The sequence below is a fragment of the Periplaneta americana genome, chromosome 12 (assembly GCF_040183065.1).
Source record: "Periplaneta americana isolate PAMFEO1 chromosome 12, P.americana_PAMFEO1_priV1, whole genome shotgun sequence".
NCBI classification, from domain to species: domain Eukaryota; kingdom Metazoa; phylum Arthropoda; class Insecta; order Blattodea; family Blattidae; genus Periplaneta; species Periplaneta americana.
In genome coordinates, this window is record NC_091128.1 from 159,303,615 (window position 1) to 159,330,981 (window position 27,367).

Genomic DNA, 27,367 nt, shown 5'->3' on the forward strand with positions numbered 1-27,367 from the left:
GAAAAAAAGGAATATACTCGCTTCATATTCAAAGAAATGAATTGTAAATACTGTATATATGTTATTGGTAATATAAAGGAGCTAAACTACGAGAAGAATTTAGGGAAAGTATGTGTCATCTTCGTTACTCTTTTTTTTTTTTAATCTGAATGTTAAGGTAGATGCGATTTTTCAAATTTTATGATTAATTTATTTCGGCATCAATCAGAAGGGTCCAATTCAAGCGCTTTTAATAGTAATATACGTTACAAGAGCGGTATGTTGACGTTTTCATGTTCGAGGAAAAGACTGAAAAAGCGAAACATAGTTGAGCTTTTTTAATTTCCGAGAACATGAAAACAAATATACCACTCGTGTATCGTACATTATTTTGTGCGAAGATCGTTTATTACATACCTGAAAGACGAATTTCTAATTAGTTGCAATGAAATCTCCATCTTGGTTTCTGTTTAATGACGCCAACTTCGGAACACCAAAATATCTTTCTTCAACATTGTTGCTGTAAAATGTTTTCTGTGTTTACTATACTCCAGTAGGCCGTGATATACGTCTGTCTTCCCCCCCCCCCCCAGTCTATAAATGCGAACTTAAAACAAACGGTAAGGTTATGTAATGATTTATTTTTCATTTTAATATTTTAACAATATTATTTATATAACATATTGCAGTAATAACATCGGCATCTGGAATCTCGTTGGTTTTTTCACGGCTTCCTTAATGTTACTTGTATCAGGAATGCAATAAGTTTCGTGGAGTAGTAGACTTTACTTAATTTTTGCAAATATTTAAAAACAATAATTAACATTGCAATTTAGGTGAAATTGCAGTGGTAAGTTTCCAATTTATAATTATTACTATGTTAAACGTCTCTAAAAATAATATGTTAAAAGCCTAAAGCAGTAAAATGAATGTCGCGCTTAAGCGGTAAGAAGAGGGAAATTGTTATGTGTTACGTTGGGAATACTGAATGTGGTATTTCACACTTACCGCGTATTGGTTCTGTGCGGAAAACAAGCAAATACGCACGATGTCGCACAAAAACATTTATGATCTGTGTAAAACTTACAACAGTAACCATAGCAACATTTCATAGTCTGTATTTTATTCTGCTATTAGAAGTGTTTTGTCACTGGTAGAGGTATAAATGTCTGTTAACAAATGAACAACGTTTCATTTTGGAACATAGATTCAAATTCTAGAGAAAAATAGCAGATTCTACACAATATGAAGAAATATTTTAGCACTACTGAACAAACAGAAGCTTTTATATTTTAAGTTAATTCAGTTCGATGAATATGAACGATGTCGGGAGCGAATAAAGACGAAATATGAGGCCTGCAATCCCCACGGATGTACAAACTCTGTTCAAAGTTCAGGTTGTTACGTGTGAAATAATGCCCTCAAAATAATCCAGGATGCAGTATATTAAAAAAAAATAACCACGCAATCAAGGTTTTAATTTTTATTAAAAGGGACGTGAATGGCAATAAAAAGCTAACTACCACATTTAACAAAAAAAAATCACCGATTAAAACGTATGGAGGTATTTGGAAATTATTCAGATACAAAAATCGGCTTTGTGAATGGACTATAGTATGTTGGGCTGGACTAATGCTATTTACACGTCAACTAATGAAGTGCGCATAAAGGGGCATCACAAAATGTTGCAGTAATGATTTTTACAGAATGATGGCAAAATTATGTTTCCTGTTTCATGCAAACATAATTAAGGTATTTTAACAAATAGAATTATTTTCTTTGACGCTTTAATTTTTAGCGCAGCAACACAGTTACGTAACTGAATGATTACAAGTCCAAACTTTTAGTGTAAAGGACAATAAAATTGCGTTGTTTTAATAATAATTACAATTATCAGTTTTAGTGAATAAAATCAATATAATTTGAGCTTTTTAATAATTCATTACAATTCTCAACGTTGGGCTTTCATTTTTAGAGATGCAGCCAGTATATAGTCCCGTCGCTCTAAATTCCGGTAGCCAATCGCGTTGCAGATCGGCTACATTTAAACGTGTGCGTCTTGTGATTCGCTGAGGAAGACGTTATTCATTTCTTAAGGCTCGATAAATCTATAGCCGAAATTTTTCTGGTAATTTTCGATTTTCCAGAAATAATTGGTCCTAACATATATAATTAACTGCCTTGAAACCGAAAATAGCTTTTTTTATTTTTGTTTGTAGGCCTATATCTGTCTGTCTGTCTGTCTGTCTGTCTGTCTGTCTGGATGTTTGTTATCTTTTCACGCGATAATGGCTGAACCGGTTTATATGAAAATTGGAATATAAATTAAGTTCGTTGTAACTTAGAATTTAGGCTATAAGGCATTCAAAATATTTTATTTAAAAGGGGGGGTTATAAGGGGGTTTGATTTAAATAAATCGAAATATTTTCCTTATTATTAATTTTCATGAAAAATATTACATAACAAGCGTGTCTTTAAAAATAATTTCCGATAAGTTTTATTCTATGACAAATTTTGATAGATCTGATATTTAATGAGATACATGAGTTTCAAAATTAGAATAACAACACTATGTAAGTTGCTGTAATGAAATAAAAAAAATGACTTCGTCTATAAGGTGCCTTGGACAAAACAATCGAAAGCTATGAAACATAGCCTACAGAGAATGTTTCTGTGTTTGTATGAAGTAATATCGGAAGCTAAATTATCCGATTTGTATAATTAATTATTATTTCACCATTGGAAAGTTTAGTTTCTCTAGATGGACATAATGCTATAATGTTATTACAGTAACTTCTGAGTGAATCGAGGACAGGTAAGATTAAAATAGATTCTTATGCACAGAAAACTTGATAGGCTATTCTGTATATTCGTTTCCTGTATTTCCTAAAATAATTTTTATGACAAAATGAGTGATCTCTGGATCAAAATGACCGCATTTTAATTTTTTAATACAATTTAAATTAAGTAACATATTAAACGATTTATCCTTCTATCAAACACGAATGTTCCTGGATCAAATGTCCCATTGTAATTATGTAATTACTTTATATTTATTTCTAACGGGTGCAGCGGAGCGCACGGGCACGGCTAGTAGTTAATATAATCGCCCGCCATTTTGGCTCTTTCGTTGGCGTTCGCAGAAAGCACACGAGGACGTTATTTGCCGCTGAATTATTTGCTGAATTACAGTGTGTTTGATTTATTATCATAGGAGCTACGACATCATAATGTTTAACGGTGTGGCAAATAGATCCCTCGTATGGTAGCTCGGCAACGAAAGAACAAAAATGGCGAACGATACTACCTACCTAGACTTTATAGAATCTTCACTTCCTAAGACGTAAGCAAAGAGGCGGAGTCACGCCGGGAATAACAGCGTCACGACTTATAGTTACAAAGTCTCAACAATGATTTTATTAGAAATCTAAATTTTGGCGTTGAGGCCAACAAAATTGAGTTCTTTTACAATTAAATTATAGTCCGACCATCGGATCTGTGCCCTCGTAAGATATGCGAACTGAACCTTAATTCCTTTTCAGCCTCGGCAATTCATTTCTCTCCCTCTCTCTTTCTCTCCCCCACTACTCACAATTTTGAGCAATTGCAGTCCAGTGTTGTCAACTCAACATGAATACTGTAGCACGGAGTGGTAAAAGAAATTTTATTAATCAAGTAATAGCATTTTGCATAAGTCAATCAGCTCATTAGACCTACTTAAATTAAATTATGCATAAGTATTATAAGCAATATTCAAGAGACACGACACTGTTTTACGGAAGTTTGGCAACATTGCTATTCGACAAAGGTTCGTGGCCTGCTGTTTGACGTAGTGGGAGAGAAACGGGTGGAATGGGGTGAGTAGAGGCGTTAACTTTTCCAAGAACGACGACAGCGCTGAAGGGGCATAGATCCTATGGTCTGACCATATAATTCTTAATTAGAAAACAAAATCTGAATACTAGAACAGTTAGATTTATAATTTTTCGGTTCAAAGTCAGCTGAACAAAATCTGAATACTGGAACAGTTAGATTTATAATTTTTCGGTTCAAAGTCAACTGAACAAAATCTGAATACTAGAACAGTTAGATTTATAATTTTTCGGTTCAAAGTCAACTGAACCAAATCTGAATACTAGAACAGTTAGATTTATAATTTTTCGGTTCAAAGTCAACTGAACAAAATCTGAATACTGGAACAGTTAGATTTATAATTTTTCGGTTCAAAGTCAACTGAACAAAATCTGAATACTAGAACAGTTAGATTTATAATTTTTCGGTTCAAAGTCAACTGAACAAAATCTGAATATTAGAACAGATTTATAATCTTTCGGTTCAAAGTCAACTGAACAAAATCTAAATACTAGAACAGTTAGATTTATAATTTTTCGGTTCAAAGTCAACTGAACCAAATCTGAATACTAGAACAGTTAGATTTATAATTTTTCGGTTCAAAGTCAACTGAACAAAATCTGAATACTAGAACAGTTAGATTTATAATTTTTCGGTTCAAAGTCAACTGAACCAAATCTGAATACTAGAACAGTTAGATTTATAATTTTTCGGTTCAAAGTCAACTGAACAAAATCTGAATACTAGAACAGTTAGATTTATAATTTTTCGGTTCAAAGTCAACTGAACAAAATCTGAATACTAGAACAGTCATATTTATAATTTTTCGGTTCAAAGTCAACTGAACAAAATCTGAATACTGGAACAGTTAGATTTATAATTTTTCGGTTCAAAGTCAACTGAACAAAATCTGAATACTAGAACAGTTAGATTTATAATTTTTCGGTTCAAAGTCAACTGAACAAAATCTGAATACTGGAACAGTTAGATTTATAATTTTTCGGTTCAAAGTCAACTGAACAAAATCTGAATACTAAAACAGTTAGATTTATAATTTTTCGGTTCAAAGTCAACTGAACAAAATTTGAATACTAGAACAGTTAGATTTATAATTTTTCGGTTCAAAGTCAACTGAACAAAATCTGAATACTAGAACAGTTAGATTTATAATTTTTCGGTTCAACGTCAACTGAACAAAATCTGAATACTAGAACAGTTAGATTTATAATTTTTCGGTTCAAAGTCAACTGAACAAAATCTGAATACTATAACAGTTAGATTTATAATTTTTCGGTTCAAAGTCAACTGAACAAAATCTGAATACTAGAACAGTCAGATTTATTATTTTTCGGTTCAAAGTCGACTGAACAAAATCTGAATACTAGAACATTTAGATTTATAATTTTTCGGTTCAAAGTCAACTGAACAAAATCTGAATACTAGAACAGTTAGATTTATAATTTTTCGGTTCAAAGTCAACTGAACAAAATCTGAATACTAGAACAGTAAGATTTATAATTTTTCGGTTCAAAGTCAACTGAACAAAATCTGAATACTAGAACAGTTAGATTTATAATTTTTCGGTTCAAAGTCAACTGAACAAAATCTGAATACTAGAACAGTTAGATTTATAATTTTTCGGTTCAAAGTCAACTGAACAAAATCTGAATACTGGAACAGATTTATAATTTTTCGGTTCAAAGTCAACTGAACAAAATCTGAATACTAGAACAGTTAGATTTATAATTTTTCGGTCCAAAGTCAACTGAACAAAATCTGAATACTACAACAGTTAGATTTATAATTTTTCGGTTCAAAGTCAACTGAACAAAATCTGAATACTAGAACAGTTAAATTTATAATTTTTCGGTTCAAAGTCAACTGAACAAAATCTGAATACTAGAACAGTTAGATTTATAATTTTTCGGTTCAAAGTCGACTGAACAAAATCTGAATACTAGAACAGTTAGATTTATAATTTTTCGGTTCAAAGTCGACTGAACAAAATCTGAATACTAGAACAGTTAGATTTATAATTTTTCGGTTCAAAGTCAACTGAACAAAATCTGAATACTAGAACAGTTAGATTTATAATTTTTCGGTTCAAAGTCAACTGAACAAAATCTGAATACTAGAACAGTTAGATTTATAATTTTTCGGTTCAAAGTCAACTGAACAAAATCTGAATACTAGAACAGTTAGATTTATAATTTTTCGGTTCAAAGTCGACTGAACAAAATCTGAATACTAGAACAGTTAGATTTATAATTTTTCGGTTCAAAGTCAACTGAACAAAATCTGAATACTAGAACAGTTAGATTTATAATTTTTCGGTTCAAAGTCAACTGAACAAAATCTGAATACTAGAACAGTTAGATTTATAATTTTTCGGTTCAAAGTCGACTGAACAAAATCTGAATACTAGAACAGTTAGATTTATAATTTTTCGGTTCAAAGTCGTCTGAACAAAATCTGAATACTAGAACAGTTAGATTTATAATTTTTCGGTTCAAAGTCAACTGAACAAAATCTGAATACTAGAACAGTTAGATTTATAATTTTTCGGTTCAAAGTCAACTGAACAAAATCTGAATACTAGAACAGTTAGATTTATAATTTTTCGGTTCAAAGTCAACTGAACAAAATCTGAATACTAGAACAGTTAGATTTATAATTTTTCGGTTCAAAGTCAACTGAATTTCAATGATATAGGAACTTAGTTACCGTATGTGTTTATTTGCAAATGGCTTTGGATCTAAACTTTTACAAGTTCAATTTCCACCGATGAGGATCGATTTTTGCGGGCAAGAAATATCTCAGCATGATTTTCTTAGGAGGGAAAGCAAACCTGAGATGTCAGTCTATGGACTTAAATGGGCTATGGAGTGAAATATCGATACATCATAAAAAAAACCTCAAGGTTTGCAAATCGTGAAATAAATATCGAAAAACTGTGAATCAAATTCTTGATAGAATTTTATGCGTGACATTTGACATTATTGGCGTTGTTGATCGTTTCACCTTTAGTTGCAAGTATTTATTATTAAACACAATGTAACTTATATTAGAAATTCCCCCACAAATCTCGCTACCACAGATTACGTCATACAGGGCACAATATGGGAGGCAGCCCCAGAGGCGGGCGTTAGCCACAGACAACTGCATGCAATTTTAACAACTGCCGGGAGCAATACAGATTGAGGTATAGGCCACCCGATATTACCTCATAATGGCGAAAAAGGGGAGCGCACACCGTTTTAAAATGTCCACTTCGTAAACTTGTATATCAGACACACGAGACGAATGGAGTGTCAGACAGTTTCTGACTCACGAGGCAGTCTTCTGGGAATACAACTTAAGCCATTGCCGCCCTCACATAAGCCCGACATCGGTCCCTATCCAGAGCAAGATTAATCCAGTCTCTACCATCATATCCCACCTCCCTCAAATCCAATTTAATATTATCCTCCCATCCACGTCTCGACCTCCTCAAAGGCCTTTTTCCCTCCGGTCTCCCAACTAACACTCTATATGCATTTCTTGATTCGCCCATACGTGCTACATGCCCTGCCCATCTCAAACTTCTGTATTTAATGTTCCTAATTATGTCAGGTGAAGAATACAATGCTTGCAGTTCTGTGTTGTGTAACTTTCTCCATTCTCCTGTAACTTCATCCTTCTTAGCCCCGAATATTTTCCTAAGAACCTTATTCTCAAACACCCTTAATCTCTGTTTCTCTCTCAAAGTGAGAGTCCAAGTTCCACAACCATACAGAACAACCGGTAATATAGACTAACTGTTTTATAAATTCTAACTTTCAGATTTTTTGACAGTAGACTAGATGATAAAAGATTCTCAAAGCGATTAATAACACGCATTTCCCATATTTATTCTGTGTTTGACTCCCTCCCGAGTGTCATTTATATTTGTTACTGTTGCTCCAAGATATTTGAATTTTTCCACCTCTTCGAAGGATAAATTTCCAATTTTTATATTTCCATTTCGTACAATATTCTGGTCACGAGACACAATCATATATTTTGTCTTTTCGGGATTTACTTCCAAATCTATCGCTTTACTTGCTTCAAGTAAAATTTCCGTGTTTTCCCTAATCGTTTGTGGATTTTCTTCTAATAATGTTGTTTATAATGTTCTAGGCCTAATACCTGCAAGGACGATGATGATGATGATGATGATGATGATGATGATAATGTTCTGATGATGTTGATGTATTTATAAGGTCCACACCTGTGGAGTAACGGTTAGCACGTCTAGCCGCGAAACGAGGTGGCCCGGGTTCGATTCCCGGTCGGGGCAAGTTACCTGGTTGAGGTTTTTTCCGGGTTTTTCCCTCAACCCAATATGAGAAAATGCTGGGTAACTTTCGGTGTTGGACCCCGGACTCATTTCACCGGCATTATCACCTTCATCTCATTCAGACGCTAAATAACCTAAGCTGTTGATAAAGCGACGTAAAATAACCTACTGTATTTATAATGGTTTTGAGGACGTTCTGATAATGTTAATTGTTGATACATTTTTGATAGTGTTAAAAATATTCTAATGACGCTGATGTCTTGATATTCGTGATAATAATTATGATGATTTTGTTGATAACGGTGTTTAGAATAACATTAGTGATGGTTATCATGTGAATGACGGCAATGATTTTTGTGATGATACAAACATCAAGGAATGCAAACAGGAGTTTCTCTAACTGCATTACTCTCTGACGAAGAAACTACAAATTCTAATGGAATCTATTTTCTTAAAAAAAAACATGAAAAATAATTTAGTTTCTAGATATAACTTCACGACAATACCGTAGATAGACATGTCACATTGTAACAGCTGGAAAGATGACTTTAACTACAGAATGAGTGTCACGAACATAATTAAATTACTCGTCAATGTCATGCAAGACAACAGAAGCCTTAACGACGGTTGCCATGTGCCAGTATCAGGCATTTGCGTGATGCAAAGGAACGGACGACTGTCTTCATTTGTCTCTCCTGACAGGATAATCCACATTCCAGGATGCGGAGATATACTGTGCATTACAGCTTTACTGATCCAATTCTTTACAACACTCAAAATGTTATACATAAGGGATCTGTTGTACCAGCCTACTGCTGTTGTTTACACACGTTTATCTTAGAATATTACAAGACCTCAAATTATTCTTTTTCAAAACGAAATGTTACATCTGTTCATATGAAATTTTTGCATAATTAATGGACAAAACTAAATTTTTTTCAATCATTTATTATCATAATACACTGCTCTCTTAAACTGACTGAGCATATTGGGAATTAAATCAATGGCTTTCCAAAAATACGCTATTAAATGTTTCACATAGAACAGTTTTTATCTCGAAAATGAAGCAAAAACAATCAAAATTATATAAACTTTTTTGTTTGAAATATCTCAAAGAATAACCCACTGAAATTAATGACATTACAATAAACTAATACAGTAGCGTGCAAATTAATCCGAACAACGTAATTACTTATGCAAAAACACTCAAACGGGATAAAAAAAAAGGATCTAAGACATACCTCAATAATCTATGTGGCCTCCCTTGTTCCTAATAACAGCTCTGAGACGATTTGGCATGGATTCCACTAATTTCCCACAAATATTCTTCATCTCTTCATCGCAAAACCATACACCAATGAGGGCAGAAATCATCTTCTCCTTTGTAGAACAATTCATTTTTTGCATTCTTCTTTTGCAAATTGACCACAAGTTCTCAATGGGGTTGATGTCAGGTGAGTTGCCTGGCCAGGGGAGTATCTGGGGTACGATTCTGGTTTCCAATAAGTGAATATATTTGTCAGAATTCATCATTCCCTTGATAGGTATTAATGCTCCAGGCCCTTCATGTGTAAAACAACCCCAAAATATTACTTTAGGGGTTATTTGGGTGCTTGTTGGAGATGAGCTGCTGTTACTTTTTCGGATCCTTTCCGTACGTAAGAAACATGGTGGCCGTGGACCTCGAAATGAGACTCATCGGAAAAAAGTACATTCTTCCAATCATTCACTGTCCAGTGTTGATGTAATTTTGCCCACATTAAGCGTTTTTTGCACATAACAGGGGTTAGCAGTTGCTTCTCAATAGGCTTACGAGCCCTTCGTCCAGCTTCCAAAAGCCTACGCCGCACTGTTGTGACGTGAATATTCGCACCAGTGGTAGCCATTAAGTCGCGGGTTAAGTCGAGAGCAGTTAGTCTAGGATTTAATTTACTTTTCCTGACAATTAAACGATCATCTGCAGGTGAAGTCTTCCTTTTCCGGCCACAGTTTCCTTTTTTCTGGGGTGTGATGGATAAAGTTTCCCTGTATCGTTTTATGATCGAATTAACAGTAGCCAAACCGATGTGACATTCTGCAGCAATTTGCCTCTGTGTCATTGAAGAATGCTCTGCTAATGTTATAATTTTAGACCGTTTTCGTGGAGTTGTATACATTTGTGAAGACGACAGAATGTACACAGGATTGCAGTATTAAGTCTTCAACACAACTGAAATGCTTGTTAAGTACAAAACGACAGGCAAAATGTCACATATTATAAAAAAAAATAATGCCAGACCTTCAACAATGGAATTACACGTACTACAGATGTCAATTAAAGCGGTATGAGCAGCTGTGAGGCCAACAATGACAGAAAATGTAAAAATATGTCGTGTTCGGATTAATTTGCACGCTACTGTACAACACAGGGTGTTAAAATCGATACTTAATACTACACAGAAATATTCATGAAGCGTTGTTGAATGTCATGAATTCACCTACAGAATAGAAGGCGTGAGAAAGTAGGTACTTCTTTAATTTGGCCCTAAATAATCTTATGTTTTGAGTTTGATTTGTTATTTACTTAGGGAGGCTATTAAATATTTTTACTTCTATATAAAGCACTCTTTTTTGATAGCAAGATAGACTTGCCAATGGAGTACGAAAGTCATTTTTGACGAGTGTTTATGCTATGAACTGCTGAATTAGTTACAAAGTTTTCACAATTACATATTAGGAAGTCTATTAATTTTTTATTGGGTTATTTTACGATGCTGTATCAACATCTAGGTTATTTAGCGTCTGAATGAAATGAAGGTGATAATGCCGGTGAAATGAGTCCGAGGTCCAGCACTGAAAGTTACCCAGCAAAGTTTATTAATGAAAAAGTATAGTAACAAGCATGGGTATTTTTTGTAGTTTTTTAAATAGTCCTACACGATTCCCTAGATTTGGCACCTACATTATTCTAAATACTCCTTTTTGTAGTAGCAATATATTGTTACTATCTGTGGAATTTCCCCAGAATATTATTCCAAAACTCACTACCGAGTGGAAGTATGCAAAGTATATTCTTTTTAAGGTATTGATATTTACTATCTCTTGCAAAAATCTAATAACAAAACTTACTGAATTTGTTTGGGGGTAATTTCTTTAATATGATTTTTTTCAGTTTAACACATCGATTTGTAAGCCAAGAAATTTGGTTCTTGTTTCTATTAGCGACCTATTATTAATTATTGCGTTTGATATTTGCGAGGTTGAATTTGGACAATATTTAAATTGAATTATGTTAATTTTGTTAGAATTTAACACTATTCACAGAGAAAAATTGCCAGAGTTGAAGATTGGAACTTGTTGGAGCTATTGACAGTAATTACTATACTTGTGTCATCTGCAAATAAAATGGGATGACCTACATATTTTATTAAGAGGACAAAATCATTTATGAACACTAGAAAAAATAGGGGACCTAATATTGATCCTTGTGGAATTCCATTATTAATAGTCCCCTATATCAAGGCAGATTTCATAATGATACTGATTTCAACTTCTGTTTCCTATCTATTAGATATGAGTGAAACCCATGGTGTGCAATGTCTTTAATTCAATAACAATCTAATTTGTCTAGCAGCATTTTTTTTTTATTTATACAGTCAAATGTTTTGGATAAATCACAGAAAATCCCTCCAACTTAAAATTTTTTGCTAATTGCCTCCAGAATTTTGGTAATTAAACTAAATGTGATCTTGGGATTTGGGAAAGTACAATCTTATGTGACTTGTTTCAACTATTAAATTGTCACCATAGTAACCGCAACCATGGTGTTTCTGTATAAAAGAAATTAAATATTACATAACGATAAAAAAATTTCGCTTTTTCAGACGATATTTAAAGCTGCAATAATTGTTTAAGAAGCAAGCCTGATTTTCTGGCACATTAAAGTTTTACGACCTGGCTACCGTACGTGTAAAGGGAACAAGTCCCAAGGCGGGTTGCATAATCGAGCGGGGTGACAGATGGGTGACTTGGCCGACACAATGGCGGGCGACTACCTCTCAAAGCGACACGCAGGTGACAACGCCATCTACTGATAATCTCCCACACTAACACCGTCCATTCAAAGGCGCTCCTGGAGGAGCTAAAAGCCCGACACTGATACACTTTCGTCACTATAGAATCGACTGCATGCAAACCTGGCCCCTACTGGACTAGGATACCCAGTCTGTGCTCCGCGTTGCCAAGGGGACCAACTAACTGACGAAGGCATTGCAACTATTTTCTTATCTACATATTTCTGACTACCCGTGCGCTCCGCTGCACCCGTTAGAAATAAATATAAAGTAATTACGTAATTAAAATAGGACGTTTGATCCAGGGAACATTCGTGTTTGGTAGAAGGATAAATCGTATAATATGTTACTTAAATTGAATTGTATTTAAATAATTAAAATGCGATCATTTTGGTCCAGAGACACTCATTTGGTGCAATGACAATTCCTTTAACATGTTTCTTAATTTTTATTACATGCAACCATAGTTTAATGAAGATTGACATCATTTAGATTTAATGTGTATACTTTATTTTACTTGTTATAGGTTTCCATTTAATTATGGTAATAACTTAATTTTAACCCTTGTTTTCTACGTTTTCAGTAAATGGCGCTTGGCCCACTATGGTTCTGAACCCTTCAAATAACAAATTATATTATATTATATCAGAAGTTACTGTAATAACATTATAGCATTATGTCCATCTAGAGAAACTACACTTTCCAATGGTGAAATAATAATTAATTATACAAATCGGTTAATTTAGCTTCCGATATTACTTCATACAAACACAGAAACATTCTCTGTAGGCTATCTTTCATAGCTTTCGATTGTTGCCGTTCAAGGCCCCTTATAGACGAAGTCATATGTTTTTTAATTCATTACGGCCTTAGATGGCAGTTATTTTAATTTTAAAACTCATTTATCTGATTAAATATCAGTCCTATCAAAATTTTTCAAGGAATAAAACTTATCGCAAATTATTTTTAAAGAAACTTTTGTTATGTAACATTTTTCGCAAAAATCAATAATAAGCGAGATATTTCGATTTATTTAATTCAGGCCCCCTTATAACCCCCTTTTAAATAATGTATTTTTAATTCCATATAGCCTAAAATCTAAGTTACAACGAACTTAATTTATATTCCAATTTTCATTGAAATCCGTTCAGCCATTATCGCGTGAAAAGGTAACAAACAGACAGACAGACAGACATACAAACAAAAATGTCAAAAAAGCGATTTTCGATTGCAGGGTGGTTAATTATATGTTAGGACCAACTATTTTTGGAAAATCGAAAATTACCAGAAAAATTTCGTCATCATTATATTTCTTTCTTCAGCTCCTTCACTCTGCTTCCTCCTTCGTCTTGTACTACTTCGTCCATCTGAAACAAAACCGTTCCTTTCTTCGTTTTTATCTCCGTCTTTTACCGTGTTCTTCGCCTACAGTTCCACCTTCATTTCCAGCTTTGTATTATTCTTTTTCAACCCGTCTTTGTATTAGGATCCTTCCTTGTCTCTTCCGTCTTTAAATTCGTCCCCGTCTACATTTTTACCTTTGTAATCGTCCGTTATTCGTCTTTGTGTTAGTCCCCATTTTTCCGTTTTTGTATTCATCCCTCCACTTCACGGTATTAACACTCGTCCCCGTTTTTATATTCGTCCCTATCCACATCATCTCCACTTTTGTGTTTGTCCCCGTCTTCTCCAATTTTATTCGTTCCCATCAACATGTTCTGCGTCGCATTCGTAATCTTTCACAACTTCTCCATCTTAGAATTCGTATCCCTTTTCTCCACTTTAGAATTCGTCCCCCCTTCTTTTAGGTCTTTATATTCATGCGCGTTCGTATCTCCCCCGTCTTTGAAATTGTCCTCATCTTCTTCTACGTCTTTGTACTTGTCCCAGTCTTATTCTGTCTTCGTATTCGTCCCTGTTCACATAACCTGTCTCATAATTCGTCCCTATTTGTATCCGTTCCCATCCACTTTTTTCCGTCTTAGCATTCGCCCGCATATTCTTCTACATCCTTCCATTCGTCCCTGTTCACATCATGTCATCCTTAGAATTCGTCCCCGTTCTTATTTACATCTTTATATTCGTTCCTATCCAATTTTTTCCGTTTTAGCATTCGCCCGCATATTCTTCTACATCCTTCCATTGGTCCCTGTTCACATCATGTCATCCTTAGAATTCGTCCCCGTATTATTTACATCTTTATATTCGTTCCCATCCACTTTTTCTCTGTCTTAGCATTCGCCCGCATATTCTTCTACATCCTTCCATTCGTCCCTGTTCACATCATGTCATCCTTAGAATTCGTCCCCGTTCTTATTTACATCTTCATATTCGTTCCCATCCATTTTTTCTCCGTCTTAGCATTCGCCCGCATATTCTTCTATATCCTTCCATTCGTCCCTGTTCATATCATGTCAGCCTTAGAATTCGTCCCTGTCTTATTTACATCTTTATATTCGTTCCCATCCACTTTTTCTCCGTCTTAGCATTCGCCAGCATATTCTTCTATATCCTTCCATTCGTCCCTGTTCATATCACGTCAGCCTTAGAATTCGTCCCCGTTCTTATTTACATCTTTATATTCGTTCCCATCCACTTTTTCTCCGTCTTAGCATTCGCCCGCATATTCTTCTATATCCTTCCATTCGTCCCTGTTCATATCATGTCAGCCTTAGAATTCGTCCCCGTCTTATTTACATCTTTATATTCGTTCCCATCCACTTTTTCTCCGTCTTAGCATTCGCCAGCATATTCTTCTATATCCTTCCATTCGTCCTTGTTCATATCACGTCAGCCTTAGAATTCGTCCCCGTTCTTATTTACATCTTTATATTCGTTCCCATCCACTTTTTCTCCGTCTTAGCATTCGCCAGCATATTCTTCTATATCCTTCCATTCGTCCCTGTTCATATCACGTCAGCCTTAGAATTCGTCCCCGTTCTTATTTACATCATTATATTCGTTCCCAACCACTTTTTCTGTCTTAGCATTCGCCAGCATATTCTTCTATATCCTTCCATTCGTCCCTGTTCACATCATGTCAGCCTTAGAATTCGTCCCCGTCTTATTTACATGTTTATATTCGTTCCCATCCACTTTTTCTCCGCCTTAGCATTCGCCCGCATATTCTTCTATATCCTTCTGTTATCCGTCTGTTACATTTTGCAATACGAATAGCTTTACATTTCCCTCATCGAACGCAACTGCAGCGAAGTAAGAATACCCAGGCACTGCCAAACATTTCACTAACAAGCATGAAAAATGTGGAGTGGTCCAGATATCGACGGTGTTTCATGTCAGACTGAAGGCGCTTGTATTTGCTTTCTCCCAGAATTAATACGATCACTAAATTATTTGAATTTTAATGAGAGAATATAAGAGAGACATCTATAAGACGTGTACTCACCCACGCAGCCACCGACGACTGCCAAGGAGATCTTATTTATCCCATAGAGATCAAGAAACAAATCTGAAACAGACAAGTGAGAAATACGACGTTAAGAACTTCACAATAAACAGAAGTGCAGTAAAATGACCCTGAAAAAATATGACAGTTAATAATATGATAACTTCAGAAATATCCTAATTCACACAGAATGTCATATCGATATAAACAATAGCATCAGGACAGTCTAGTATATACAGTCACGAAGCTCAATACGTAGTAAATATGCATCCATAGATAGTTGCTAACCACTAGGATCGCTAATATCGCCTCATTACAGACAATGCGAAATAGTACCGGCACAGTCTATTGTTCCTAGCACCCTCACAACTCAAGCTTCGTGACTCAGCATGATATAGCACTCGGCGAAGATTCTCCTGCGAATACTGAATCGACGTTTATATTCCAAGATGGAAGGACAGTTGGAAGAAGAACAATTTGACTTCAGGAAAGGAAAAGGTACGAGAGATGCAATTAGACTACTACGTACAATCGGCAAAAGATATCTAGACAAGAATAAAGAAATTGTATATAGTATTTGTGGATTTAGAAAAAGCATTTGACAGAGTGGTTGAAATAATCGTATAGGGATCCTGAAGAAAATTGGTGTGGACTGGAAAGAGAGGAGATTGTTCAGTAACCTTTATATGAAACGATCCAAATTTAGGACAGGAGAAGAAATGTCAGAAGGAAGTGAATTAGAGAGAGGAGTATAACAATGATGCCCTTTGTTATCTACTCTGTTTAACATCTCCTTGAAGAGTTTAGTGAAGAACTGTTTTCAGAAAATAGGAGGAGTGATAGTAGGAGGAAGAATAATAAAGTGTATAAGATTTGTTGATTATACGGAATTGTTAACAGAAGAGGATATGCTACTGGAGTTAAATGACAGCTGTGAGCAGTATGGGATGAAGATAAATGCAAACAAGACGAAGACCATGGTTATCGGAAGAAAAATAAAGAAAGTAAACTTGCGAATTCTAAATGAGGCAGTAGAGCAAGTGGACAGCTTCAAATACTTGGGGTGTACTATAAGCAGTAACATGAGCTGCTGCCAGGAAGTCAAAAGGCGAATAGCAATGACAAAGGAAGCGTTTAATAGAAAAAGGAGCATCTTCCGCGAACCTCTGGGAAAAGAAGTAAGGAAAAGACTAGAGTGAAGTGCTTTGTGTGGAGCGTGGCATTGTATGTACCAGGAATATGGACATTACGACGAAGTGAAGAGAAGCGACTAGAAGCATTCGAAATGTGGATATGGAGAAGAATGGAACGTGTGAAGTGGACAGACAGAATAATAAATGAAGATGTGCTGTAAAGAGTGGGTGAAGAAATAATGATGCTGAAACTGATCAGGAATAGAAAAAAGAAACTGCCTACCAAATAATGCTCTGGAAGGAATGGTAAACGGGAGAAAAGCTCGGGGCAGAAGAAGATGTCAGTTGATAGATAACATTAAAATATATGGATGATATGAGGAGACTAATTGGAAAGCAGAAAATATGGGAGTTAGAAGAATGCTGGGTTTGCAGTGAAGAGTAGAAAACTATGCGAAATCCAAGTACCGTATACAGCCCGAGGATTCCAGGTTAAGAAAAGAGTATCGGTTTATCAGCCTTGCCTATAAAACTAGGCGTTTCTATGGCAACTGGTCATTTGATGAAACATCCCCATTATGCCCAATGCTCTTTTCATAACCTGTAGCGGACCTTACAGAAAACGTTTTGTTGAACTATTATGTAACTCGCGGAAAGTTAAAAACTTTAAGGTAAAACAGTGTTTAAAAGCGTGTCATTATAGTACATTATGCAACGAGCCTATAATGATAGTAATTAAGACGCAAGTATGGATATTTATGAAACGAGCGCAAGCGAGTTTCATAATATTCATACGAGCGTCTTAATTACCATTATAGGCAAGTTTCATACGACTTTTTATGCTCGACCATATTTCTAACTTGAAATTATTCAGATGTATACATTTTATTTGTATCTGACAAGATCGGAAGAGACCTTGTCTAGGTCGTGAATTGTGAGATGTGCGCAGACGCGAAAGTATTGATTTTTTCCGAGGAACAATAATGTCATTGACCTTGATGTAATCCCGTTAAACTTGGTATAACCTTGATTATTGAATTCGACATTGAAAAACGAGATGACAAATTGAATTCATTTGAATATTATTTACAATTAACGCTAATTATTATAGTAACAGAACATAACCTTCTGCGACAGTATTGGATTTCCAGCCTCCGTGACTTTTTCGCTAATTCTCTTTCGATTGCATATCCGAGAATAATCGATACTTGCGGTTTTATAACGGTACAAAGCTGACTTGTCATTGGCTGAACACCTGTAAGCTGAGTTGTCATTGGCTGAAAACACCTGTACTTTAATGAGTAGGTGTACTTTAATGACATGCATTAAAGGACTGCTACCAGGTGTATAATTACTACATTTCGGCATGGTCGAGCATAAAATGTATTAGAGGTGGAATTTTGAAATATACAATATCTTCTCTAAAAAAATAATGTAAAGTGATCTTAGCACGTTCTTTCTCGATATTTTTCGTATGTCACAATTAATTACTCTTGGAAAAATCTGTTTTTCGTCGGTCTTAGTTTCGTTGTTTCACGTATCTGTCTATTAGGTCTATACATAACAAAAAAAAAAAAAAAAACTAAAAAGTCTTTATCAAAAATGGAAGCCGATTTACATGCAGGAAGAATAGAGATATAAAAACACGCGAAATCCTGCAAGCATCTCCATTCAGCAGTCGAAACGAAGCGTGTAATACGCGAAGAAATTTCTCCACTGGCCAAGCATTAAATTTCCCCTCACAGACGGCCTATGTTTTATGACTAATTTGTCATACCTACAATCTCCATATCAAAAGCAAGCACTTTTTCATTTCGCGAAGGATTTATTACATGGCGACACAAATTATACTGCGATCTCTGATTGTGCGCGTTTGATTAATAGCCGGGACAGCCTGTGCTTATTGAAAACCCAACACAACTTGTACTTCGTTCCTCCAACCCTCCCGCCCTCGTCTGGATCCTTCTCTGCATCTTCCATCGTAATCTTTATTCATTGCCCGCTATTTTTCTGCTCTTCATCACGCTACATTTAATTCAAATCTCCCTTCATTTGAGTTCGCCATTAATTACACCCCCGGAATTATTCTTCACTCCTTTATCAGCACAGAAGTTCTCGTAGATTTCAATGACAGTCATTCTACAGTAACATTTCCAAGCTTCGTTTGTGTTCCAGCAAAGCACGGTTCCTTTAATGGTAGAAAAATGGAAATTTAGTAAAATGGAATTGGTTAGTTTGTTGGCTCAGTCGAATGGTTCATTACTTTACTTGGTTTATTTGGTTACAATAGCACTTAACAAGAATTTTGTTCGACTTAAAACAATGTCTCTTATCGTTTAGTGTGCGCTGAATCCGAAAATGCATCTCTTTTCTCCTTATCACGTAAGGGTACGTACACGTTGGAGCAACGATAAAAGATAAAAGAAATTACCTAGCGACGCTTTGGTATTATCAAAGAATCAAGTGTTCATATCGGAGCAACGAGGACGCGGGAAGCGAACATTTTGATTTATCTATAGTAATGTCGCGAGAGGTCTGAGATCTGCCGATAAATCCACGAGCGAAGCGAGTGGATTTATCTGGGAAATCTCAGACTTCGAGTGACATATATTAGGACTATTTCGTGAATAAAATAAAAATGTAAATAATATATCCCTAAAATACGATCACAAAATGTTAATAATTGTATATTTACGAATACTTAACCTATTCAGACATTGTGAAGTTGAAATAGATGAATATCGATTACTGCAATAAAGAAATTCGATGTTATTATTCAGTAATCCCAATTGAGAAAAGCGAAATACAGCTTTAACAATGTTAATTACATGTACTGCGCTTTTCTCTTATTATTATAACATAAATACATTTTCATTATCTGCTGAAATCATGATTTAATTTAAAATTTTTTAATATAATTATAGTAACCTAATTAATACTTACTTACTTACAGTTGGCTTTTAAGGAACCCGAAGGCTCATCGCCGCCCTCACATAAGCCCGCCAGCGGTCCCTATCCTGTGCAAGATTAATCCAGTCTCTATCATCATACCCCACTTCCCTCAAATCCATTTTAATATTATCCTCCCATCTACATCTCGGCCTCCCTAAAGGTCTTTTTCCCTCCGGTCTCCCAACTAACACTCTATATGCATTTCTGCATTCGTCCATACGTGCTACATGCCCTGCCCATCTCAAACGTCTGGATTTAATGTTCCTAATTATGTCAGGTGAAGAATACAATGCTTGCAGTTCTGTGTTGTGTAACTTTCTCCATTCTCCTGTAATTTCATCCAGCTTAGCCCCAAATATTTTCCTAAGCACCTTATTCTCAAACACCCTGAACCTATGTGAGAGTCCAAGTTTCACAACCATACAGAACAACCGGTAATATAACTGTTTTATAAATTTTAACTCTCAGATTTTTGGACAGCAGACTGGATGATAAGAGCTTATTATAGGGATACGTAACAAGCTGTTTTCTACGGTGATTGGTTGTTAGCCATTCGCCCAACCCCCAAGCTGGAGGACCACCCCTTATCGGCTGTCCACGGCTGCTTATTCAATATATTCGCAGCTACCCTCCATATCTGGAGGCCGTCTCCTCTATCCGCAACCTGAGGACCTAATTAATACATAAATTAAATGAAGAATTGTTGAAAACGCATTTACCTAATCTGAATGAAGGAATGTAATTTTTTTCAAATACCTAGCCTACAATGGACATGAAATTAGAAGATGAAGATGTGTTTTATAGGCCACAATAGGTAAGGTTAGCTGTGTGAGCAGGACCAGTGTAAGGTGTGCCTCATTTCGACCGTTACTACGTGCAATAGGAAAGCATTTTTTATAGCTCGACAAATGCATTCTCGCTGTAGTGTGTAACGGAACTAAAGCTGCATCTACACAGTTCAATATTCCATTCGCGTATGCATGCAATCTGGGAAGAATATTGAAATAATCAAGTTTAAAACGTACGTTAAATTAAGATGCATGAAGATTTTGTGTCTATATTGTGCGTTGTTTTGAACGTCGTCTTGACTGCGTAAATATATTAATTAATATTAAATATTAATCTTGCATTCATTGCTTTAAAGTTGAAAGAAAAGTTTAACCGTGTAGTTGCATCTTAATGTATTCATGATCATCAATTCACGGGGAAACAGTTGGCGACAACGACAAACAAAAGAACGACCATGCGATAAATTGATAGTGATAAATCTAGCTGCAAAAATTATCGCAAAGTCTGACTGTGATTGGTTGGAATTCAAAATTTCATTAGACTTCATTGGTCGAAAATGGAATGACGTCATATAAAGGAAATAGTCAACAGTAATCTCACTAGACGTTTTGATTTATCTAGAGAAAATCAAAACTCGAGTGGGATTTAATTGACTATCACACGATTAGAAGAAAGTATATAAAGATTAGAAGTAACGAAGTACTCCAATACAATAAAATATTAATTGACTTAGGAAAATACAACTGTCTTCAAATGTATTATTGTACCATCTCAACATTACAAATATTACGCTAGATGCATGCTAGATGGCAGTAGTGAGCAATGCCTTCTCGTCGAGAAGTTCTCGATCTATTATACACGATGGCAATGTTACTAGTCAAGAAGGCTTTGTTGATTCAGTTTCACTTTTATTAAAATGCAACATTCCTCTTCAATTATCCGAATCCCAGTAATGAACGTTACTTGGCAGATGATTTTCAATAAATCTTAATATTAAACAATCTCTGATACGTGACTATCCATAATATCATATAGCAGAAGCTATAACATAACCTAACGAATATACACAAGTGTTAGAAAAGTTTTAATTAACGACGATGACATAAAAAATAAACATGAATAATTTTAAAAGGAATAATTATTGAATGTACAATTTTCAAATTTGAATGTGGTTGGTGGTTCAATTGATGTTATATTGGACGTGTGCATAATAGAAGTGGAACTCGTTGATTTAGGCCTACATGGTGTATTCAACTTATTCAGGATTTCCGAATGGTGCTCTTGATTTATTTGTAAATCGGATTTCAGAAGATACATAGGCATGATCAGTGATTTTTAATAATTCTTGTTCTTGAATGCCAATGCGAGTCATATTTGAAACTGCTGTGCATCGACTGGAGTGGTTTGTAATTATATATATTTTTTTGACGTCCAGACCAGCGCAGTTTCAAATGTTGGCAAACAAAGAAACAAATGCTAGGGACGCGATAAAATTAAACAAGTGCTAGGGACGCGATAAAATTAAACAAATGCTAGGGACGCGATAAAATTGTGCGATAAGCAGCCATGATTGGTTGAAATACGTCCTTTCGTACCGTTTTATTGGTCAAAAGTAGTACGACGTAGTAAGAGTGTAATAGTCAGTAGAAAATATTCTATACATCCACTTAATGAATGAAGATATATAGGAAATATCATCTGTTAACTTCAAGGTCAATATAACTTAAATACGTACAAAATTAAACCCGTTTCTCATCCCAAAGATAGTATAAATTCGTTGTGTTGTGATTGGTTCTTGTGATCACATAACATAGGACGAATAAATACACAACTGATCAATTTGTCAATATCTACAACAATTAATTTATTATGCCGAAATAATAATAAATCGATTAACATTCAGATATATTGATTACCACCGGTATTTAAACAGATTAATATTATCTTAATCAGAGATCATATGAACGACAAGAGCGAAGAAAATGGAACTTTGGTTTTTCGTCGCTTTCATCGTGTATCTTCGCTTTTATCGTTACTCCAGTATGCACACCTCAATAACAATGCATGCTTCAATTCTCTCTGATGTAGCATCGCTGCTTCCTTTATCGTTTATCGTCGCTCCAACGTGTACGTACCCTAAGGCTGTGATGTCAAAGCAAGCGAATTTTTCTGACCTTGACGTCGTGCGCGGGCATCAAACGCTAAGTATGGAAAGAGGAAGGGTTGTGTATATGAATAAGCAGCCTGTTGGATTAAGAAAATAGTGGTGCACAAACTTCAAACGGAACGTGAAATTTTATGTTGTTATTTTTATATGGCTTCTGTATCTATTATCTATATTGTCTATAAAACAAAAGTACTAAGACCAATTTCTTAATATTGCACTTGTGTTTTAACATAATAAAGAGTTAAGAAGGAATATTCACATAAATTCCGTAACAGTACAACTATACTGTACGAAATGGATGAAACACATCATTCATAAAGAAAGTGATATTCCAAAGAAAGAGATTGAGTATGATATAATAAGTTTGAATTGGTATTGATGGTACCTTTAGCCTTATAAAAGTAATCAATAAACCTATCAAAACAATATTACAGTACAAAGCGAAGTTACCTAAGCGCTGTATATGTTTTAAGTGTAACTAATATTCCATAACAAAACTCTTATCGCATTATGCTTTTAAGGTGATATTTGTGAGCAACATCCTATCATCAGAATATTAAATTATTTTCTCGAAATCTGCTGAAGCTATAGAGCTGACATTTTTACAACCAATGGGCACGTATCTTTTGCTTATGCTGTAACAGTAGTTGCTTTGTTAATTCATTTCCTTACAAACAATTTCCATGCGAATATTTTCAAAATTTTCAATACATTTTCTTCAGTAATACGTATATACGGTATATTACATTTACCAAAACATTCTGAAAGGCTACTAAATAAATAGGCCTATATATGAAAATTTCACTTTTCTATAAAGAAAAGTTGATCAAATATTTCTTTTGAAGAAAAAAATAAAACTTGTAAAAAATGAGCATTAAAATTAAAACTTACATTCTTATAATGCACTTATACTTCTCAGACAAATCTAAAAATTAACATGGACACAGTTTTAATAAGCTCTCTTTCCTTTATCCATTGAATCAGTGCTGGCCATCCCTGAATATAGCTCGACCAAGCGGCATATACTACCTCTTTCGTTTGTCTCTTTCCTTTCCGCTGTAAAGCGCTCAGGCTCTCCTGAGCTCTAAAGCGCGCGCTTGCTCCTGTGGGCATCAATTGACATGACTGGCGTAAGGTTTTTAAGATATACAGGCTATTTCAAGTCAGTTCAAACATTAAACCGCTATAAATATTATAATATTTGAGATAAGGAAAAAAAAAAAACATCACAGGGTTGCGCAAACAACGTGGTTCACAAAACATTGGGAAGATATTATCCTCCGTTCTCTTGTCCAACGTACAGCATTCTGTCTGCGACACCATGCACAGCATTTTGCAGATAATGTCTTGAAATATTGGAAATTTCTTGCGACATTGCAGCTTTCAGTTGCAGTAGGGTTGTTGGATGTGTCAGGAAAACGCGTTCTTTAAGGTAACCCCACAACCAAAATTCGGCAGGATTGAAATCTGGAGATCGCGGAGACCAAATTGTTGGAAAGTGCCTACTGATGACTTTGGTCGGAAAACGAACCTCAATTACGCGTGGTAACTCCACCATTAACCTTATTAGGATTTCACTCCAATCATACTGATTTAAAATATCACTGACTACATTGTTACTTTTTTCTTTAGACATCATCCTGATTGTGCTGTATTTTAATTGTCTCATAATAATTTCTTTCTATTATCTAATATTATTCGAAATATATTAACATTCTATGTATTTCAGTTTAATTCTGCTACACAGTTTATTTCAGTGTTTAATTAATAGTTCATAGTATTTTGTTGTTTAATTTGTAAATGACTCTTGTATACATGTAACGCTCATCTAAATCAAATTGTTGAATTCTTTGTAAGTTCATGCATATGTATATATACTTTTTTGCTGGTTGAGTGGAAGAGAAGGCCTTACGGCCTTAACTCTGCCAGCTAAAATAAATCATTATTATTATTATTATTATTATTATTATTATTATTATTATTATTAATGTTTTTGTAGGTTGTTTTACGACGCTTTATCAACATCTTAGGTTATTTAGCGTCTGAATGAGATAATGCCGGTGAAATGAGTTCGGGGTCTAGCAGCGAAAGTTTCCCAGCATTTGCTGGGTTGAGGGAAAACCCCGGAAAAATCCCTCAACCAGGTAACTTTCCCCGACCGGGAATCGAACCCGAGCCACCTGGTTTCCCGGTCAGACGCGCTAGCCGTTACTCCACAGGTGTGGACATGATAATGATAATAATAATAATAATAATAATAATAATAATAATAATAATAATAATAATGATGAACAGGTCACCTGTATGTAGGCAACATTGTTCACAAATAGCATATATATACACAGGGGCTCTTTTTTACTGCACATGCTTCTGCTGACATGAAAATATTGTAAGAAAGAAAGATTAACCTACATATGGAATGTACCGATTCAGCTATTTCAGGTTCATGACTTACAGTATGTCGACATCTGATCATCTAATTGGAATAATAAATTATTATGTAAAATAAGACCTAAATATTACAATTAGATTTTTGAAAAGGAGCAAATAATTAAGGTTTAAAGTCTTAAGGGTTATCACGATTGGTTTAAACATGCACTAAAACAAGACGTAAGTGCAAGTTTGAACCAATAAATTATTGTCATTTGCAATAGATTAATTAGTTTAGGAAATTGTATATTTATTATGTAGAACTACATTTGTATATAGATCTTTTGTTAAATTATTAAGTTTTGTACTTTTGTGAACAATATCAATAAAGCTATCTATCTACTGCACATGCGAAGTGTGTTGTAAGTGAAACATACAATGAGAAAGCTCCAAATTTTATTTCCATATCTGTAACATGTGTTTTATGTAAATTGTTTGTGTAATTTTCGTTATATATATATGTATATATTTTTTTTTTATTTTTTGGGTTATTTTACGACGCTGTATCAACATCTAGGTTACTTAGCGTCTGAATGAAATGAAGGTGATAATGCCGGTGAAATTAGTCCGGGGTCCAGCACCGAAAGTTACCCAGCATTTGCTTGTATTGGGTTGAGGGAAAACCCCGGAAAAAACCTCAACCAGATAACTTGCCCTTACCGGGATTCGAACCCGGGCCATCTGGTTTCGCGGCCAGACGCGCTGACCGTTACTCGACAGGTGTGGACCATTATATGTATATCCTTTAACTTTAAATTTATAAAAGAAACAGTAACTCAGAAAGTCAGAAAAGAAATGTCCACCTTTTAATGTTCTTGCATTTTAGATGATTTCATTTAGATATGTTCGTCTTTTGAACAAGAGTTCAAGGAAATAATATATAGACAATGATACCATTCACAACTTGATGTTATGGGAATTAAACCGATCCGAAATGCTTAAAGATTATAATGAGTAAGCTTGTATAAATTTCGAGAGTCTTTTTTTTTTTATTTTTTCGTTGCTATGATATGGATAGCAGACAGATACTCCACTCTGCTCGTAAGACAGGCCGCTAAGAAGAACCGAGGCTGTACACGGCCTGTTAACACGCATCGCTTACCCGCAGCAAGACGTAATGAGCTTACTTGATCCTGCCTGCCTGCCTCTCTAATCCAAATTACAATGCAAAGAGCTTCGCAGGAAAGACATGTTGCTCCACAAATTTTAAGATATGAAATCCAAACAAACTTTATTTCTGTTCTACAAAAATATAGTAAAATACCAGTATAATGAAATCCTAACGCTTCAGAAATTACTTTTATAGAGAAATTTCCTTACATGAAATACGTTAATTTTTAAGAAAAAAAAGCATGCTTATTTTTTTTTATCTCTACTTATCTCTACTTCGGTAAATTTTGAGTAGAAGTGTGGAAAAACTTCTTAAATAAAACTAGAATCTGAACTTGCATTCAATTTCAATTCAATTCCATTTACTTGGCCATTAGACATAGAGTTTTAGGCTTCGTCAGAATACATTGAAAAAAAGACATAAATACATTTACAAAAACACTAATAACAGAAACAGTAAAATTTAAGTAATACAATGAAAATATGAAATAATTTGAAACTTTTAGATTGCAGAAAACTAACTAAATTTCAATTAAAACTTATTTATTAAAATACAATGTCATACAAATTTTTGTTGAAAAACTCAGCAACGGAATAAAAGGGATTATTTAATAACCAATTGTAAAATCTAGTTTTGAAACTATTGATTGGTAATTTATAATATTGACTTGGGAGCTTATTATATAATTTCATCCCCATAATTAAAAAGTTTGTATTACTCTCGTGTAATCTACAATAGTAATATTAATTTGTTGAGCATTTCTAATTTCATGATCATGTATATTGGCCACTAATGAGTAATTGTCGATATTTTGTCGAGTGTAAAGTACTAGATCATATATATACAGATTTATGATTGTTAAAATCCGTGATTGTCTGAAAAGTGGCCGACAATGTTCCAGATAATTTGATTTACATAAAATTCTAATGGCCTTCTTTTGTAAAATCAAGACGCTTCCAATTTTGGTTCCATTTCCCCAGAAAATTAGGGCATATCGAATTATCGACTGAAAGAAAGAAAAGTAGGCACATCTTAAATAATTTTGAGAAATGCAAGTAGATAATTTCTTTAGCAAATATAAAACTCTTGATAGCTTTGTGCATATGTACTCGATGTGCTTATCCCATGTTAAACTGGAGTCTATAAAAAGTCCCAGAAATTTTGTGTAGTTGAGTTT

General features: G+C 34.7%; 1 protein-coding gene across 1 annotated transcript in view; it reads right to left on the reverse strand.

Annotated features, from left to right (window-relative positions):
- Positions 1-27,367, reverse strand: part of SPR (Sex peptide receptor) — a 1,638,905-nt gene that overhangs the window by 1,244,525 nt on the left and 367,013 nt on the right. Inside the window, exon 3 of the mRNA XM_069842363.1 lies at positions 15,609-15,671. The gene's annotated coding sequence lies outside the window, so the exon portion shown is untranslated. The remainder of the gene's footprint in view (positions 1-15,608; positions 15,672-27,367) is intronic.